The following is a 21,652-nucleotide window of genomic DNA, read 5'->3' as shown; positions in this document are numbered from 1 at the left end:
CTGCGCAGTAGTGTGCATTCACGCAAATACAGAAACTTCCATGGCATGCAAATTACAGCATAAGTAGCTGAACTGTATGCTAATAAAGCAAATTAACAAGGTGGAGCTATTCATCAATCTCTAAAATAACTGTGTAGACTCTGTGTTCATGTTGGCCATGTATGTGGAAACTTTCTGAAAACAGCCACAGAAAGGAGTCTACACAGAAACAAGAGCAATTAAAAGCTCTTAAATTTTGTACAGAACTGACGTCAACATGTAACCCCACACATATTATGACCTAACTGCATAATGTGGATGCTAGAATATCATAGATACAAAATAAAAAATACATTTGTAAGTGCCATGACATAAATGACCTTTGCTCCCCCACCGCCAAAAGAAAATACAATTGTATGCAATGTAGGCTGTTACAATGTTTGAACATCCTGAAATAGACTATTATACTGTACTGTAAGCATATGTAGTATGTCGCAGATATATAGGTTCATAGGTTCAGAGGTTTGTACTAGGCTAATGGCCCTGGAGCCTTTACAAGCCTAGCCCATAGGATTATCCTGGCATCGTGCCACCCTACGTTAGTTCCTAGTACCTCTGTTAAGCAGAGCCACTGGAGTGATCCCCGGGATGAGTTTTTTATTTTCCATCCACTCATCAAGATTTCTCTTGAAGAGGGTCAGTAAGGTGCTCTGCTTGACATGTATTGGAAGTCTATTCCATAGCATGGGCAGTCTCTGGGTTATGAACCTGTCCCTCCATCATGTTCTCTTGCTTGTGGTAAAGAGGTTGAGGTCTCTGGAGCGTGAGGTGCAGAGGGATTGGGATTTCTTTAGATGGAGCATTTCTAACAGAGCTGGGTCAGACATGGCTTTGTAAGTTAAGCAGAGATCACCTCTAAGTAGGCGATATAAGACAGAGAATAGTTGGAGTTTTTTTGAGTCTGTCCATATAGGACAAGTGTTTAAGGCCTAGGATCCTCTTTGTGAGTTACTTTTGCGGCCTCTCCAGTTGTTGCAGGTGTCTAGTGAGATACATGCCAAATGGGGCATTGTACTCGATGATTGGTCTAATGACAGAAGAGTAGAGGGAGACAATGACCTCTTTTTTCCTGAATGCAAAACCCTTAGTAATGAGATGTGCTGCATAGAAGGACTTTCTGACCACAGTGGCAATGTGGTGGTCAAAACAGAGGTTTACTGTCAACCTGTGTTCCCAGATCTCTTATAACACCTTATGAGGTCAGTGGACTACCATCAATGTGGTAATGCAAGGGAACCGGGTTTTTCCCAAAGGGGATGAAGACACATTTTTTGGCATTGAGCTTAAGGCCATGGTTCTGACACCAGTCATTGGTCTCACTGAGGCCTTTCTGTAGGATGTCAACATTACTTGGAGAGTTAATAATAGCTCCCAACTTGCAATCATCTGCGAACTTTGTCAGCCAGAGTCCCATCGTGTTGGCCTGGACTTCAGAGAAGTAGATACCAAACAGGAGAGGACGCAGGGCCAAACCCTGTGGGACTCCACATGTGACTGGTCGGCAGTCTGACTTGGAGTCAGCTACTTTTACAATTTGGGTTCTATCTGTGAGCCAATTTGCAACCCACCTAGTTATATAGGGGTTGATGCCTAGCTTAATAAGTTTTTCTATGATTCCTGAGTGGGAAATGGTATCAAAGGCCTTGGCCAGATCGAGGTAGGCTGTATGAACCATCTTACCTTCATCCACAGCTCTTTTGACTGACTTGAAGAAGTCGACCAAGTTGAGCAGGCATGATCTACCCTTCACAAAACCAAACTGTGTAGGATCCAGAGTTTGGAGATTCCCTATATCCTTGTTTATTAGGTCCATCATGATGAGTTCCATAGCTTTGCATATCAGACTCTTCAGGCTAATGGGGCAATAGTTCTCGGGGTCTGTAGTCGCTCCTCCTTTGTGGAGAGGGATGACTGTAGCAGTGTGCCATTCAGTAGGGACAACGCCTGAGGTGAGGCTGTGATAGAACAGGGCACACAGGTGAGGTGTCAATTCACTCTGTAGTTCATGTAGCTCACAGCCAGGGACACTGGCAGGTCCCATAGAATATTCTTGGCCTTGGACAGCGCTGTTTTAACCTGTGCAGCAGTAATACTGGGTGTCTGGCAATTTACTGGTATTGTAATTGGTCATTTGGGGGGAGAGAGGGGTAAAGTTAGCACTGAATCTGTCCGCCAGTATATTTGGAATATCTGTTGGCTCAGTATAGGAGGTACCATTGTGCAGTAGCTCAGAGCAAATCTGGGTATTGCCATGGAGATTCTTTACATAACTATAGAAGGCCTTGTGGTTGTCTTTACTATCTGCTGCAATTCTGGTTTTATAGCTAGCTTTAGAGGATTTGATGAGGGATCTCAACCTTTTGTTGAGGTTGATAAGGGAGTTTTTCCAGTCTTGGGACGGCACCTTATTCCGCATCAGTTTCCTCCTTCTGATGTAGAGTTTGTTTATGGCAGGAGGCCCCCAGATTGGCTTCCTTTTTTTGACGAGAGCATCTTAGTTCTATTGGGTATGGTGAGATCCATGTATTTGTGTATGTGTTCGTACAGTGCATTGATGTATGATATGGCGGTCATGTAACTATTCTCCATTTGGGTGCCATGAAGTTTGCCACCTCTGTTTTGAGGAGCCAAAAGTTAGCTTTGGAGAAGTTTTTCATGGTGGTTACCTTTGCTGGGAGGTGGGGAGGGATGTGTATTTCCAAGGTGATTAGCTTGTGATTGGATCTAACAAGGGAGGAGTTGACTATTGGTGTAGAGCAATGGTCGCCCATATTAGTAATGACAAGGTCAAGGATGTTGCTACCTCTAGTGGGGGTAAGAATGAGCTGGTCCAGGGCATTGGAATTAATGAATTCTAGAAAGCATTGGGCAAGTGTAATGGTACATGAGTAGTTTTCCCAGTTAATGGATGGGTAGTTGAAGTCGCCCGGTATGAGAGTGTTAGTTTGGACCCTAATATTCTCCAGGGTGCTTAGGAATGTGGAGTGTGAATCTTGGGACATGGGTGGGGACCTATAGCAGGCTATGACCTGAATCACTGTCTTACCCAATGTTAGCTGCACCTGAAGTATCTTGAGATGTGTTATGTTGGGTTACCAGTCTGGAGCTGTGAGCATCCCTTATGAATATGGAAACACCATTGCCTTTGGAGTTTCGGTCCAGGTTTTGGGGCTGAAAGGTGTGAAATGAATTGTAGCCTGGTAGTGCAGGGGTGCTTTCTGCTGCCTTGAACCAGGTCTCTGTTACAGCACAAATGACAATGTTCTCCATTTTAAGGAGTACTTTGAGTGACTGCATTCTCAGATTTAGACTTCTAGCATTAAGCAGCATCACCCTCAAATTGCATTTGTTTGTAGCTGTTATGGTGGTAATTTGGTCATTGGAACACTGCCTACAAAAGGCACTATAGGGGTGGCAAGAGCCTTGACCAGTATCCGGAAGCCCAGGGGTGACAGATGCATGCTATCTCTGGCAAAGCATCGAGGTCTGTCAAGTCATGTCATCCCAGGCAGATAGATACTGGATCCCCTTAGAATGACACCAGAAACTTAGCCAATTGTTGAAATCAATAATTTTCTGCTTGTCCTGTTGTATCATTCTGGGTGATGGTAGGATGCTGCTCAGGGCTAGGGTCATACCCACCTGGGCTACATAATCTGAGAGCTCCTCCATGTCTCTTTTCATGTAGTCCAGGGAGGTACATCTCAGGTCATTCACACCCACATCTATGACAGAGTCATATTTATACCTGTTGGTGAGGGACCTGAGTGCATGCGCTATGTTGCGGATCCCGGCGCCTGACAGACAGCTGACTGTTACTTTCTCCTTATTCAACCTAGTGAGTGGGACATCAGTGTGCTTCACTATCGAGTCACCCAGAATTAGTGTGTTGGGCATGCTGTTTTGCCTCAGGGACTTTGGTTGAGTGGCAGACTGTTTAGGAGAGTTATGTGTCTCGTGATTAGTATCGTGTTGTGGTGGTTGGGTGCATTTCTGCCTTGGAGGTCTCTGTTGTTTGGTTAGATTTTTATTGAGAGCCTCCATGAAGGTGGGTGTGTGGTTTGTGTTTTTATGTGAAGGCAATGCTTGTGTGTGTTCTGGAGGGCTATATGTTCCATGTGGTGTGGTGCATGTGTTGACCTTTTCCTCTTGACCAGCTGTTACTGTCTTGGCTGGAGGGTGCATGGCTTCCAGTGTAGATATATACGTGCATCTCTCACAAGTCTGAGTGATGAGGGGTAAGAGAAGAGGGTTGTCAGTGTACATGAGACAGTTACTACATTGCCTCAGGATGCCCAAGTTCACCAGGTTAATCGGAGAAAGCACAGGAAACTGACCTTTAGACATGCCTGGAGGTGTGGGCATTAATAAGTACCGGAGCTGTTTCTTGTAGAACGTTTAGTGCTGGTAGCACTTTTGTGTACTACAATAATTGCTACAAGAAGTCTGGTAAAGTGCTAAACTAACAAGCTAGTAAAAGTGCAGGAGAGGAGAGATCTAGCAGCTCTAAGGGAAAAATTGAAGAGCAGACTTTGGCACAGCTCAGAAGCTTACAAACAGTCCTAGATACAACACATCTGTATCTGGACAAGATTAGCTACAGGAAAGGTGGGAAATAAGTGCAGATGTGGGCTGTTAAACCAGAAAGTTGAAAGAGATGGAAACACTGTCCAAATGGTCAATAAACTACAATTTCTGGGCCAAAAACACTCTTCTTGTGGTAGATAGGCTATCTAGTACTAACTACACCCGCTGATAAGCTAGAAGGCTTCCCTCCAACCCAAAAAGGCTTGGGGGGCTCAGAAGCTTACAAACAGTCCTGCATACAGCAAATCTGTACTTGGACTAGACTAGTTACAGGAAAGGTGGGGAACAAGCACAAATGTGAGCTTTTAAACCAGAAAGTTGGAAGAGATGGAAAAACTGCCCAAATGGCCAATAAACTACAATTTCTGGGCCAGAAACCACTCCACTTGTGGTAGATAGGCTACCTAGAGCTTACCACTCCCAATGATAAGCTAGAAGGCTTCCCTCCAACACAGAAAGGCTTGGGAGAGCTCAGAAGCTTACCAACAGTCCTGGATACAGCAACTCTATATCTGGACTAGACTAGTTACAGGAAAGACAGGATACAAGCTTAGAATATTTTTTTACAGAAAAGCAGCTAAAACAGCAATAAATACAATTCAAATGCAGTGCAGGCTAGCACACTTCAGTGTGTAGCAATATTACGGCAAATACAGTTTAAATAAATGCAATTAACAAATGACTAAAAACAAGTGCAGAAGGCAGTAAATTAGAAGGCTACTAACAAGCAGTAATAAGTGCAGAGTAAGAGCAACTGAACAGATAATAGCATGCAGAACAGTAAACTAAACCAGAGCAAAGGAATAGCCTCTGTTCTGTTTACAACATAGCTCTCCTGTGTAGTTTCTCTGCTGACATCCACAGAGAGCAGGAAGCAGCAATATTCCAATAAGTTTATTTGTAAAGCACGCACAACCAACAAAACATAAATTTTAATGTTTTAAACATAAAACATGTAAACAGAGACATAAACATAATTTATAAAAATTCCCAAAGTATTAAGAATATACTGGAGAACAAGAACAAAAGATCCATCTATAGTGTAAACAAGGTGGGTACACATAAATGTGGCCACTGTTCACAATGTCCCTACATTATGAATTTAGACAAATTTTATTTGGAATGTAGAGATAAATGGATTACTAGTAGTAGTTATTACAACTGTGAATCCAAAGGTTTAGTGTACATGGCCACCTGCACTGCCTGTAAATCCTTTTATATAGGGAAAACAGAAAGAAAATTAAAAAGAAGGATCTATGAGCACCTTAATGATATTAGGATATGTAGAGATACAAATGCTTTATTTAAACATACTAAGGAATGTATAGGTGCTAAATTTAGATTCATGGTTATAGAACAAACCCAGAAAGATATTAGGGGGGGTCCCTGGGAAGAGAAAATTGAATACAGGGAACTTTGGTGGCAGATGACCCTGGAGGCATACAATCCACCAGGGTTGAATGAAAATATAAGTATTGTACCTATACTGAAATTAAGGGCAGCTAAATTGTGAATTTATGAATTTAGCTGTAAATATTTTAATAACCAGTAGAGGGCAGCTTTAGTACATATTTATTTATTTATTTCAACAAGTTAGTAGAAAACATTTTTTTTCTTTTTTTAGTATAATTTGGATTTTTATCTATTTATTAAGAAACATATAAATGTTTTTCTTCTTTTTCTAGTACATATTTATTCTTTTTTAAACAGTTTAGTAAACAATATATTTTTCTTTTTTTAGTACAACTGGGATTTTATCTATTTACTAGAAACAGAATTATAAATATTGTTTTTCTTTGGTAAAATTTTACAGTCATTATGTCCTATTAATGGAATGAACTACGTAGTTTTTAGTAGAGATGTATATGTGTGGATTAGCCAACCTATTTTAGTTCTTTTAAATAAATTGGTTTTAATTAATTTTAATTAAGGAGTTAATTGGTTAGAGCATAATAGAATGTCATTAGATTCACTGGTCATCTGAAGAAGTCTGGATGTTATACAGATGAAAACGCGAATGTGGAATAGCGTTTAAGTTTTGTTGGTTGTGCGTGCTTTACAAATAAATTTATTGGAATATTGCTGCTTCCTGCTCTCTGTGGATTTAAACTTTTTTGGTTTTTGGTCCTGACTGTGTTCCACCTGCTTTATTGTTTCTCTGCTGACATGGCTACTAACAATGTAGATTCCAGGCTGTCAGCACGATGAAGATGCAAATTAGGTAAAAACTGATTTGTATTGCTGAATCCCCCCAAATAGTAACCCTATAAGGATGTTCACTGCGTGTAGGCACTTCCACTGTGTTTTTTTTTTCAATGGATGTCAACACTTAGTGATGACATCAAGGGGGGTGTCAGGTTACACTTTCAAAGTTCTGCAAATCAGTCTGTGGAGGGTGAAGGTGCATGGAAGCTATGTATAAATCACAGGTCATATGTCATCATCAGAATTTTGTTGTAAAATGTGTCCTCTCTATCCATTTCAAATAATTTTTATACATTTTGTAATGTCCTCATTTGCTCAATGGTGCCCAGGGGAGGAATGAATGAATGAATAGCAGCTTTTGCTGTGCTTGTCTTGTAAATAGTCCTGTGGCACAATTTGTACATGTAGGTCTAGAGTGCAGAAAGTTCTGGGTTTGAGTACAGGGTGGGCAAGCTTTCCTTTTTATACTGAATGTTTGTGCTTTATCATGGGAATGGAGGAAAGTAATTACAATTTTGCCATGCTTACTTTATGAAAAACTGCATGGAAATGCATGGTGGTGCAAGTAGGTGTGCTTAGTGGAATGGTGAGCAAGCAGCAGGTATGTGTAATAGGTGATAATTACAGTTTATGCAGGTGAACTCCATTTTCATGAACAAATCAAACACAGTGCAGGCTCAGGGTAACTTATCAGTTGCTACATGACCTGGTGATGGTAGAGAGGTACAGACTGGACATGGACAACTTACAAGAACTCTGTGAGCTCTGCCACCAGAACCAATCAAGGGGAGCCCAACCCAGTGGAAACTAAGGAATATGTAACTCTTAGAATATTAGCTACAGGTATTTTTCAAAGATCAACTGGGGACATGACGCATGTGTCACACATTAGCATCCAGGATCGTTCACCAATTCCTGAATGCTTTGCTCATAAATACCAATGAGCATGTATGTTTTCCTCATAGTTCTGAGGAGAGGGCTAGCAATATGCAACAGTTCTACCCTGTAGTGCACTACACTGAAGTACTGGGTGCCATAGATTACAGTCATGTACACATCAAGGTACTACCTGGTGAGCAGGGTAGAATCTATATTAACTGCAAGGGATACCACTCCATCAACTGCCAAGTCATGTGCAATGCCCATAATATAATCTTGAATGTATGTGCTGGCAACGCTGGCAGTTATCATGACTCCCATATCTGACACACATCACAGCTGTTTCAAATTTTTGCTGGGAGGATATCCCACAGGTCTATTTACTGGGGGATGCTGGCTATACACTGGAACTGTGTGTGATGACACCCATCAGAAGTGTACATACACCCATGGAAGAATGCCATAATGAGGTACACATGCAAACCAGAAGCATCATAGAGCATGTGTTTGGGCTGTTGAAGTCATGGTTCTGGAGCTTAGATACAGCTGGTGGAGCCCTGCAGTATAATCCAGGGACGTGCACAAGTCTTCATGGCATGTGCTATGCTGCACAATCTGATCTTGTGGAAACAATTGCAGCAGGGTCAGCAAGGGGAATGGACAGACATCCCTCCACCAACTACGTCACCGCTGCCACAGTCAGAGGAGGGCTCAGAGGAGGAACCACCAGCTGTTGTGCCTGCAGGCATACACAGGCATGGTCAGCATACCCTTGCTTTGACTAAAAGATAATGCATAGCACATTCCTTGACCACCTAGGTGCCTAATACAATTTTCCTACTTGTACACACAGTAAAATTGATGCCAGGCAATGCACACTACCTGTACTTCCCCATGTACTAGCTGTGTACTCCTTGCATCAGACAGAGTCAGCCGTGAAAATAAAATATGTCCACTGCTGCATTTTCAAGGTAAGTCATAAACCTAAAGTGCAGTTTCTAAATGATATTATGGCATACCCCAGTATTTAGTAGGTTGGAACAGTAATTAAGTAAATAGTACTGTGAATTTGTGCAAAAAGTACTTTAACATGTGGCAGCAGGGAGTCCTTCACTTTACTCATATGTGTCCATTAGAAAGTACTAGGCCTCAGATTTCAAAGATTCACACAGTCCTACCTCTGAAGTATACTGATGCTCGCTACATGGCTTTATTTTTGCATCATAACGTTTTACTGGAAAATTCGTAAAGACAGAAGTTAGACAGTACTGATACACATTGCAGTTTCTATCATTGCAACCCTTCCCAAGATCAAACAACAGTCAGTAAGCAGAAGAAGGAGAGTAACAAGATCATCATATCCTTGTTTGTGCCGTAGCAGGAACAACTTTGTTTATCCACAAAAGAACAGGCTATGCTTGTTTGTGACATAACAGTACATGAGCCCCCCCAAGAGCATTGTAGCCTTGCTTGTGCCATAACAGTAACTCAGCAATGGTCCCTCCAAAAGAACAGTATATGGCTGTTTGTGCCATCCAACCTGGCCCTCTCTTACTGGCAAATGCATATCATATAATTCACAGCTAATATCTACACACATTTTATGGCCAATGGAAATCAAAGTCTAAACCAAATTTACTAAGCAGAGCTGTATATTTGACAAAAACATCCAAACAGGTTGTGTGATCTGTAAGTGCACTATGTCCAAATGTAATAAAGAGGAATAAAAGTCACAGCTGAAGATCTCATAGCAGTGTACATTCTGATGCATTTGTTTGTGTGAATCATTACTTCAATTTTTTGCTGCAATGCTGTTTGTGTGGCAACGAGGACTAAGGCATCCATCCAGTTTTCGGAACCTGCAGTGGTGTGAGAGTTTAAATCCTGTACTGTGTAGAAATATCTGATGTGTAGTTTCATTTTGTAGTGTGTATGTCATACCTTGCTTTTGCTCAGTTAACATATGTCTCCCTTTCCATTTATTTTTCTACTTTTCTTTTTTTATTCTACTGTTTTCACAATGCACTACATAGTGCAAACAAATGACTGCAGGTTTGGCTGTGCTTACTTGGCTTGTACGAAGCATGGTGTTGCTAATATTGGACCACCTAGGAAGCAGACATGCAGACATAGAAACCAGATACATTCAATAAATGCTTTTGGTCAGCACAAAAACACAGTGTGCAGTAACTGTTACACATTAGCAATGTGGCTTGCATTTGCGCACTGATTACTTACGCACAAACAACTGTATCTCCCATGCATGTACACTTAGTTAATCATAGCACAAATCTGCTGCCCAATGCACACCTTTCAGCTGTTTAGATATTTGTTTAGATATTTGTAAAATGTCCTGATTTTGGCATCACAGTTTTGCCCTGCTCCTCATAAAATGTTTGTTTTCTGGCAAATACTTTGAAAATTCTTGACTATTTAGCCAGAAAACAATGACAGACATTTGAATTTCAAAACTCCTACCCTTCAGACATTTCAAATTGATGCAAAATATGGTATTCTGTCAACTGTATAAATTAGTAAGAGTAGTATGTAAAACATGGCTCTATGCTTGATCCTTTTTCAACCCAATATGTATGGCTTTGTCCACATTCCTTGCTATAAAGGATTGAGAGGTATGGCCCATTGTGCTACGGAAATGTATATATGATGCTGTCTGATTTCAGTCCATGTACTGGCCACACAGCCAACATGCATTATGACCCTGGGGTCTCAGTTCATTTTTTCTAGACATATATCAACCATTTGAAGAAGTGTAATTTATAATGTTGTGTGCTTACTCATGGACATTTCCAGTTGGTGGTACTCACAATCTTGTTCTGCTAAACTTAAACATCCAAATATACTCAATAAGGGTACTTGTGTTGTTATACAGTTAGGCTTTCAAGCAGCCTGATACTATTAAGCTATTAGCTTCATATGATGCTATGACCCAATGTGCCTATGCAGGTCTCCCAAGCTGTTATTCCTCACATGGCCTGCTGATGTCATCTACTATAAGTTCACCTGCAATCCTATATAAGTCAGACTTGTTCTGTGGCATGTGCTTTAAGTATTGTGTTCTGTAGTCTGTGCATTTAGATAGCCAGGGGTTCTCTTCTCACTTCAAATGATGGATAGTTGCTCATCCCTCTACAATCATTCCATAATGGCCTCTCAAGCTGTTGTCTCCCACATAGCCTGCTGATGTCATCTACTATAAGCTCATCTGCACTCCTGTAAAAGTCAGACTTGTTCAGTGACACGTGTGCTGAGCACTGTGTTCTGTAGTCTGTGCACTTAGGTAGGGGTTCTAATCTCACTGCAGTAACTGGGCATGTGTGACTCTAGGCAGCAGAGTATATGTTATCCCACAGTTGTCTCTCCAATGGTATGGCTGGCCATTTTTTAATAGCTGCTCATCCCTACACAGTCACTCCATACTGGTCTCCCAAGCTGTTCTGTAGTCTGTGAACTTAAATAGGTAGGGGTTCTATTTTTACAGCAGTCAACTGTGTGTGTGTGTGAGTCATCTCTAACTTGATATTACACAGAGCACTTTAAAACAGCAGGTATGATACTGCCATATTCACCTCAAAAGACACTGCTGATGGATTCAGCTGTAAAGTGTTGTCTGACACACTCCAAATCAGGCTTGTGCTATGGTGGGCACTTGTGTAAAGTACTGAGTTCTGTAGTCTGTGTCCTTAGAGACATAGGGGTTCTATTCTCACTGTAGTTGACTGTGTGTGTGTGTGTGTGTGTGTGTGTGTGTGTGTGTGTGTGTGTGTGTGTGTGTGTGTGTGTGTGTGTGTGTGTGAATCAGCTGCAACTTGATAGGACACTATTATATTCTCTTGAACAGATACTGCTGATGCCATCAGCTTATAAAGGCTTGTCAGACACAGTGCAAGTCAGATGTGTGCTGTGGCACATGTGTTATGTTCATTGATCTGTAGTCTATGTATTTAGATAGGTAGAGGTTATTTTCTCACTGCAGTCAGCTGTAACTTGATATTATAGTTAGCATTTTACCCGAGCAGGTGAGACATTGTTATTCCATTATGGTCAGCAGACAATGCTGATGTCATTAGCTATATCAGAGTACTGTATATGCATGAATCTCAAAAGATCATGATCAGACAGTGGCCTAGGTGTCAGGCAGGCATCATAACATGCAATAGAAGACAAATTAAAATGACATGTGTTTTAATCTGTACACATGCATCATGGCAGGGTTTGTAGGCTCTGTGTTAGCTTGATGAGAAATTGTGGGTTGTCCTGCAGATGCCTGTTTCTGGTGAGCTACATGCAACAGAGAGCATGATACTGTACTTTTCTGATGACATTACGCTACAGTGCTGTCATGCAATCTAGAGATCTGAATGTGATGGCCTGACTTATGGTGTGCACCATACATTCATAGTGGATAATCAAAGAGAACATTTTGAAAGTACTGAGACACATACCATTTGTTGACTTCACAACCCTTACAAGAGAATACACTATAAAGTAATGAAATTATGATGCTATCCATTGTGCAACTTGGCAAGGCAAATATAATTCACAGGTACAATTAACATTTAAACAATAAAAATGTAGATATACTAAGCAATAATGTAGCTAAGCACCCTGTGCATCAGACACAAAGTTTTAGTTGCCCTGAATCCAAAAGAGAGACATCGTGGATATGGCACAGTTGCCATCACTTGCACAGGGTGTTGTGGGGGTGGGCAGGATGCCTAGGCTGACAACAAAGGTTGTTGAGTGTGTGTGTGTGTGTGTGTGTGTGTGTGTGTGTGTGTGTGTGTGTGTGTGTGTGTGTGTGTGTGTGTGTGTGTGTGTAAGAATAGGAGGCTGAACCATGTCAGTGTTGTGTGCATTTCTGTAGGGGTCCTGGAGTGAAAATGGTGTGTGACAGTGTGCATGAACACAGCAAAGCTCAATGCTAGCTCTATATCTTGGCACGTTGAACAGATGTGAGTTGTGCATAGTACAGCTGTCAGTTCATTATTGTTGCCCCTGACCATGAGACCTGGCTCTGCCATAAGATGCACTGCTACCTCAATGCCTAAGGTCAGATGCAGTGCTATTACATGACTGTGACTGTTGTCTGCAAGACATGTTCCCTTCATGGGAATGCCCAGGGCCATGACTCCATGGCCTGCCAAGTCTTGGTGTGGACAACACACTCCCTGATGGTGTGGAGGAAATGCTGCCACTATGGAAGCATGATAGGGCATAGTCAGGTTGTCTAGAAGCAGATGGTGTGGCTGACCTACGCCGACCTGGATGATGTCCCCCTCCCAGCAGATGTATCATCACTGATACTGCATGGTCCATTATATAAATCCCACATTCCATCACAGACATTCCATGTTCCAATGTGTTATTCAGCTGATCCACTGAAATAGTTACACAGTGGAGGCAGTCACGGATGTCAGACACATACATCTAGAACCTTGAGCATTTATCTGGAGCATCTTTCAGAATGTGCCTGTGGGTCCACGCTGGCCCTAAACATCTGTTGAGTGACACAGAAAGAGACACATACAACAGGTGGAGAAGAGACATCAGGCTTCCGAGCACCCCTATCAACCCTCCTGCATGACACTTAACCAACACTTTGGCTATGGGCAGATTCAACAGACATTGAAGCCACAGTAGCCACAATCCCATGATCAATGTCCTCACCCTCAATCTGTCCAATATCTCTGGACTCAGTGGACTGGGTAGGTGTAGGCCTACTGGCTGTATCTTGGGAAAATGAAACGGATCACTGGATGTCAACCTCTGTGCCAGATTCAACCTTTGCACCCCCAACTTGTGCCTCATCATCATCATCAGTGTCTGTGGAAACACTAACATCAGGTGTCAGAGTGACCACACTCCCACTGTAATGGTCACCTGTGATAAAAAGGGAAAAATACAGGAATACGTTAATACCTACACTACTATGCTGCAATATATGTTAAAAGTACACTGCTGTCACTATTACAGACAGTACAGCAATACATACAACAGGTCTGAGAGGACACATTATGAGATATATTGACATTTATCTACAGTACTGACATAAATCTATTAGGTTTACCATCTGCAAGAGGCCTGTGTCTCTTTATTCCTGAGACTCTTGAAATAAGTAAAGCAAGAGGTAATGGCATCAGCCTCACATTTGACAGTAATACATGGAGTAATACATTTACAACTCCATATCTGCAATATCTCAAATGTGGCTGACAATTTCAAATTAAGCTTGTAACTGTAGCAATCCTAAATCAGCCCACCCAACAAACTGATACAGAAATATACATTATTGAAGTTAGGTTCATAGGTTCATAGGTTCATACTAGGCTATCTGCCCAAGGGCATTTATAAGCCTAGCCCATAGTTATGTGACTTTCGCCACCCCTTTAGTTTGAATAAAAACTATGCCTATTATTTTTCTGTGCCTCTGTCAAGCAGTGACACTGAAGTAATCCCTGGGGTATATCTGCGATCTCCCATCCATTGGTCAAGATTCCTCTTGAACAAGGCCAGCGAGCTGCTCTGCCTCACATGTACGGGATTTTGTTCCACAGCATAGGAGTCTCTGGGTGATGAATCTGTCCCTCCAGCACGTTCTATTTATAACCGTGTCAAGGTTTAAGTCTCCCGCCCTTGTGGTTCTGAGGGATCTAGATTTTTGAGGTGAAGCATATTCATCAAATCTGGGTTTGACATGGCCTTATATGTCAGGCACAGGTCACCTCTGAGTAAGCGGTATGAGACTGAATAGAGCTGGAGTTCTTTCAGTCGGGCAGCATAAGACATATTTTTGAGACCCTTTATCCTTTTGGTGAGGAACTTTTGGGGCCTTTCAAGCTGCAGCAGGTGTCTGGACAGATACATTCGAGCGGGGCATTGTACTCAATCATAGGTCTAATGAGTGATGAGTACAGGGGACGATGACCTCCCTTGATCTAGATGTGAATCCCTTCATGATCAGGTGGGCGATATAGAAGGTTTTCCTAACTACTATAGCAACATGAGTGTCAAGCGAAGGCTACTGTCAACTTGGGTCCCCAGATCCCTGATGACTTTTCTGTGCTCAGTGGATTGCCACCTATATGGTAGCTAGGGGTAACCTTGTTTTTCCCAAAGGGTATGACTATGCATTTTTGGCGTTTAACTTCAGGCCATGGCTCTGGCACCAGTTATCCGTTTCTGTGAGGCCCTTCTGGAGGATATCTGTGTCAGATGTGTTTTCGACTATGGCCCAGTTTGCAGTCATCTGCAAACTTTGTCAGCCATAACCCTCCTATGTTTGCTTGTACTTCAGAAAAGTAGATGCCGAACAAGAGTGGACCCAGGACTGAGCCCTGTGGGACACCACTTGTGACAGGCTTTGAGTCTGACATGGCTCCAGCAACTCTGACCCTGTGGGTTCTGTCACTTAGCCAGTTTGCAACCCATCTTGTGATGTATGGGTTTACATTCAAGCTGATGAGTTTTTCGATGATACCTGAGTGGGGTATTGTGTGAAGGCCTTTGCCAGGTCGAGGTAGGCTGTATGGACTGCCTTTCCCTCATCAATGGCCTTGGTGACTGTCTCGAAAAAGTCAACCAAGTTTAAGAGGCAGGATCTGCCTTTGACAAAGCCAAACTGGGTTGGATCCAAAGTCTGCAAGTTCCCTATGTCTTTATTTATGAGTTCCATTATGATCCTCTCCATGGCTTTGCAGATAAGGCTTGTCAAGCTAATGGGGTAATTTCCAGGGTCTGTGGAGGCACCGCCCTTATGAAGTGGGACCACAGTCACCGTCGCCACTCCTTGGGTGCGTATCCTGAGGTGAGGCTAAGATTAAACAGCTGTCCTAACTGTGGGTTTAATTCCTCATTGAGTTCATGAAGCACACAGCCGGGGACACCATCCGGTCCCATGGATGCTGTGTTTTTTGCCTTAGTGAGGGCAGTTCTCACCTGGGCGTTGGAGATGTTTGGGGCTACAATCCTCTGGAATAGATATCTCTCCTTTTGGAGGAGAGTTTGCACTGAACCTGTCAGCCAGTATGTTAGCAATGTGTGTAGGTTCAGTAATTTTCACATCATTTTGAACTAATTCTGAGCATATCTGGGAGTTTCCTCCTAGGTTTCTAACATAGCTAAAGAAGGCCTTATGATTGTCTTTAGAGTCCTTGGTGATTTTTCTCTCAAAATTTGCCTTGGATGATTTTATGAGAGCTCTTAGTTTTTTACTTATAATGATCAAAGGTGTCTTACCTTTCAAGGATTTTGCTCTATCTTGTAGTAGCTTCCTCCTTTTGTTGTAGAGCTTGTTTATGGCTGGGGTCCACCAGACTGGATGCTTGCTTTTGGTACAGAGAGTCTTAGTTTTGTTTGGGATTGCCTGATCCATGCAGTCCTGTAGGTGCTGGTAGAAGGCATTTGTAAGTGATTCAGTGGTTTGAGTAATGTTTACCACTGGCTCAGGGGCCTTAAAGGAGACCACACTAGTTTTTAGAAGTGTGAAATTGGCTTTTGAGAAGTTTTTCACTGTGGTCTTTTTGTTTCAGGTGGGGGCGGGATGAGGACCTCCAGCGAGATTAGTTTATGATCTGATCTCACCAGTGAGGGGTATACTTCTGGTGTTGAACATTTTGATCCCATGTTCGTGATGATGAGATCAAGTATGTTTTCTCCTCTTGTGGGGATGGTGACTAGTTGTTCCATGGCATTTGAGTTTATGAACTCCAGGAATCTTTGGGTTAGAGTGTCCGGGCTTGAGTAGTGTTCCCAGTCTATATTAGGGTAGTTGAAGTCACCTAGTATGATGGTGTTTGGAGATACATTTATCCCCTCCAATGTTTTCAGGAAGGCCATGTGAGGTTCCTGAGTTTGAGAGGGTGGCCTGTAACATGCTACAGATTGCAGAGCAGTCTTGCCTATGGTTAATTGCACCTGGATGGTCTCCGATGCATCGTGCATTGCCACCAACCTTGAGGTGTGGGTGTCCTTTATGAATATGGACACCCCCCCCCCTCCTCTCTTGGTGTTGTCCGGATTTTGGGGCGGAGCATGATATGAGGTGAAACCTGTTAGTGCTGGGGTGCTCACAGGAGCCTTGAACCAGGTTTCTGTCACAGCACAGACATCGATGTTCTCCATATTGAGAAGGGCCTCGAGTGCGTGCATCTTGAGATTGAGACTTCTGGCATTGAGCAGCATTACCCTTAGTTTTTTTCCTTTTTGGTGTTCTAGGGTGGTAGGTTTAGAATTTGAGCCTTGCCTAAAAAAGGCACTATGGGGGTGGCAAGAGCCTTTGCCAATATCCGGAAGCCCAGGGGTGACAGGTGCAAGCCGTCCCTTGCGAAGCAGCGTGGCTTGTCCAGCATGTCATCCCAGGCAGACAGACATTGGATCCCCTTTGAATGACACCAGAATTTAACCCAATTATTAAAGCTGATCATCTTATCACTGTATTGTGGCATCATTCTAGGTGAAGGTAGGATACTGCTCAAGGTCAGGGTCATACCTGCCTGGGCTACATAATCAGAGAGCTCCTCGATGTCCCTTTTCATGTAGTCCAAGGAGGTACGTCTCAGGTCGTTGACACCAGCGTGGACAATGACTGAGTCGTACTTGTACCCGCTGTTGCGTTAGCGCACTATACCATAGTATTCTAATTGTCATCTAGCAAAACATACCTGGAAGCTCCTCTTGGGATGCAGGAGTTGCACCCACATCCAGAACATAATGTGCCGTGGATTGCTGGGAACTGTCCTGGGTGGCAATGTTCACCAAGAATTCCTGGGTGGCAGTGAGAGGGGGGTTCTGTAGCAGGGACTCCACCTGTAACTTGATGATCGCATGCCACTGCAGCTGCACACCTACATGCAACAGCCCATGTCTGTTGCTCCGTGATGCATCTGCTCATATGTGCAATTGTGTCACCCATTGGATTTAATGTTGGTCACTAATTCATCCCCGAGGGCTGTATGCTCAGCTATATTGGCCTGACCCCTGGACAGCAGCACAGCAGCATGTTGCCTTAAGGCATTGATTATCTGATTATTCTCTGCATCTGTAAATGGGGGCTTGCAATGAGCAGACATATTGTGTCCTAAAAGACAAAAAAATGATAATACAGGAGGATCACATAACTACAAACTAAAGATTTACAGACAAAGCAGTAAAGGAAGGCTGTCAGTATTCCTCCCTAGATAAACATTAAAGTGACTGCATATTTCTACAAATAACAAGATGGAGGATACAAAACAGGGAGGCTAACAAGAGGAAACATATCCTTGTCTGTGCCACAGCAGTAAGTATAATATGCTCAACCACCCAAAATAACAGTGCAGTCTAGTTGTGCCCTAGCACTAACTCATCTTTTTTCACCCCCAAACAAAATAGACTAAAGACCCATTGTGCTAACAAAACATCTTTGAAATGCTAAAAGTGCTATCAAAGGACTGGTCCATGTAACATATTTATACCACAGCATTCCAAATTCAGGTATTCTCAATGCTGTGTACCTTTGAAATATCCTGATAACCAAGGCCATGCCATCATTACACTTCTAAGTAATAAATACAGATGAAAGTGTGAAAGCCATTGCTTCACATTTACACTTAACTACATTCCAGCATAGCATTATGTAGGTAACAAAATGGAAACATACCTGCTGAAGTGCAATACTCCTAGTGAGCTGAATAATGTATTAACTCTCTTCAACATCAGTCTAGCTAGCTACACATGTGCCTTTTTATAATGGAGTAAATTATTAATGGATTGCATTTGTCCTACTCTGTGCTCCAGAGATGCTAATTACTCCATAAGCAGGTGAATTGAATGCTAATCAACCAATCATGTGAGGCTATTCATCAAGATATAAAGCATCCTGGCAGACTCCATGCTGTTTGTTCCTAGGGTTGTCACAAATTGTGGAGTACAGACACAGCATTTACAGGGTAAGTCCTGAGCATGTACTGTATGCATAATACTATTAAGGCATGTACTTGTATTTCCTCACATGGTACAGTAAGCAGGTAAGAGGTGGAAGGTGTGTACAGAAAGTCAAGTAAAATGTGACAGCACTGAGTTATTTCATCTGTATGTGTCCATTAGAAAGTAGCAGTCTTCAGCCATGCAAGATTTACATATTCATAACTCTCCAAAGTACTGGTGATCAATGCATGGCCTCAGTTTAGCATCATATGTTAATAGGTTCATAGATTATTACTAGGCTAACTCCCCACATGGGTAATTTTAAGCCTAGCCAACTACCCCATGTGAGAATCAAACCCTGCATCTTGTGTTTGCAAGGTAAACACCTTAACCATTATGCCAACCTCCCACCTCTGGAATATCTTTACATACAAAAGTTGTGCTATAACATCAGCTCAGCTTGGCCCACCCCTTGTAAGAACAGTGTACCCTTGCATGTGCCATAACAGGAATTCACCTTTGCTTCCACCACCAAAAGAGCAGTGTATGGATGTTTGTGAAATCCAGCCTGACCTTCATTTGTTGACAACAGCATACCATACTATTCCCAGTTAATACACACACACAATGTAAGGTAAATGATGTAGACTGGCTTTCACATTACATATCTCTGAATACTGGTCAGATAACTGCTGAATGGTCAAGTAACACAGATTGGTATAATTTCAAGCAATAGTCCTAACAGGTTGTGTGATCACTAGGTGAAGTACATCCAAATCTGTTTCATATAATACATTTACAAATAACAGCTGATGGTTTGATATTTTGGGCTAATTTCTATCTCTTTCATTTCCCTGCTATAAAACCCACATTTGCGCGGTTTTGCATGCTGGGCAGCACTGGTTAGCTAGGGTATAATGATTCCCGGATCCACAAAATCTACTTTTCAAATTTTCCCTTGGAACTAGACCAACCTTCAACTTAAGCACTCAAATCATTCACTTCTCATCCCGGCACTTGCCCAAAACTCATAGCAAGCACTAATAAACCTTAGCACTAGACCCCTCATTACTGTAGAGAAGGACAAGGCTCTCTATTCGACCTTACCAACCAATCAGTAAAACAGTTCTCTATACCTATCCAGGCATGTCCAAAGGGAAGTTTCAGGTGTACTCTCCAGTCCAACTGGTGAATCTGGGCATTTTGAGGCAATGTTACAATTGCCTCACGTACACAGACAACCCTCTCCTCCTTCCACCAAACACTAATACATGCGAGAGATGCAATTATACAACCAAACTGGAGGCTAAGCTCTCTCAACCCAAGACTGGACCAGGCAGTCAAGAAGAGAAAGGAATTACTTGCATCACATCACCAGTCTCACATAGACTTATGAAACCAGCACTGGCAAAAAACCACACATAAATACACAAAAATATACTCGTAGGCTCTAAATAAAAATCTGCAAAAGCAACAGAGACCTCCAAAGCAGACATCCAAGCAACCTCCACCCCCCAACACAAACCATGAAACACATACTTCACAAAACCAGTGTGCCACACAATCACAGCCCTTAAGGCAAAATAACATACCCAGCACACTAATAATAGGTGACTCTATAGTCAGGCACAATGATGTCCCACTCACTAGGCTGAACAAGGAGAAGGTTATTGTTAGTTGCCTGTTGGGTGCCAGGATCCGCCACATAACACAAGCACTCGGGTCACTCCAGAACAAGTACAAATATGACTCTGTCATTGTCCATGTTGGTGTGAATGACCTGAGCCATACCTCCCTGGACTACATGAAAAGAGACATGGAGGAGCTGATCACATAGCCCAGGCCGGTATGACCCTGACCCTGAGTAGCATCCTGCCTTCACCAAGAATGATACCATGGTATAGAGAAAAAATTATCAATTTCAACAACTGGCTAAGCTTCTGGTGTCATTCAAAGGGGATCCAGTGTCTGTCAGCCTGGGATGACATGCTCGACAAGCCATGCTGCTTTGCTAGAGACAACTTGCACCTGTCACCCTTAGGCTTTCGAATACTGGCCAAGGCACTTGCCACCCCCATAGTGCCTTTTTTAGGCAAGGCTAAAAAGACAAACCCACCACTGTAAATAGCACAAGTAACAAAAAACTGAGGGTAATGCTGCTCAATGCCAGAAGTCTAAACCTCAAAATGCACTCACTCGAGGCACTCCTCAGTATGGAGAAAATCGATATATGTGCAGTAACAGAAACCTGGTTTAAGGCTCTAGAAAGCACCCCAGCACTACTAGGCTACAACTCATACCATATATTTTGGCCACAAAACCCGGACCAAAATATAAAAGGGGAGTATCCATATTCATCAAGGATACCCACACCTCCACCTGCTTCAAAGATCATCCACGTGTGACTAACAACAGGCAAAACTGCTATTCAAATTATAGCTTGCTACAGATCACCCACCAAGTCCCAGGACCCCCACTCCGCATTCCTGGAAACACTGGGAAACATAAAGGTCCTACCAAACACCCTGATATTGGGTGATTTCAATTACCCAAACATTAACTGGGAGAACTACTCAAGTACAAACTCCCTTGCCCAACATTTCCTAGAATGTATGAACTCAAATGCCCTGGATCAACTGGTCAACACCCCCACCTGAGGTGACAACATATTGGACCTGGTCATCACCAACATGGGTGACCAGCATTCCACACCGGAGGTCAGTGCCTCGCTGGTTAGATATGACCATAAACTAGTCACTCTAGATATCCACATTCCGCCACCACCCCCGGTCAAAGAAACCACTGTGAAAAACTTTTCAAAAGCAAACTTTACTTTACTTAAGACCGAGGTGGGAAGTTTCAAAGCCCCCATGCTAAAGGATAACGCTGTCCAAGCTGCAAAATCCTTTACTAATGCACTCTACGGGCAACTACAAGAATGCATGGATTGTGCTATCACAAACAAGACCAAGATTCACTCCTCCAAGAAAAGGAAACCAGTCTGGTGGACCCCTGCCAT

The sequence above is a fragment of the Protopterus annectens genome, chromosome 4.part1 (assembly GCF_019279795.1).
Source record: "Protopterus annectens isolate FY-2018-M chromosome 4.part1, PAN1.0, whole genome shotgun sequence".
Lineage (NCBI taxonomy): Eukaryota > Metazoa > Chordata > Ceratodontiformes > Protopteridae > Protopterus > Protopterus annectens.
Note: the sequence above shows the minus strand (reverse complement) of the source record.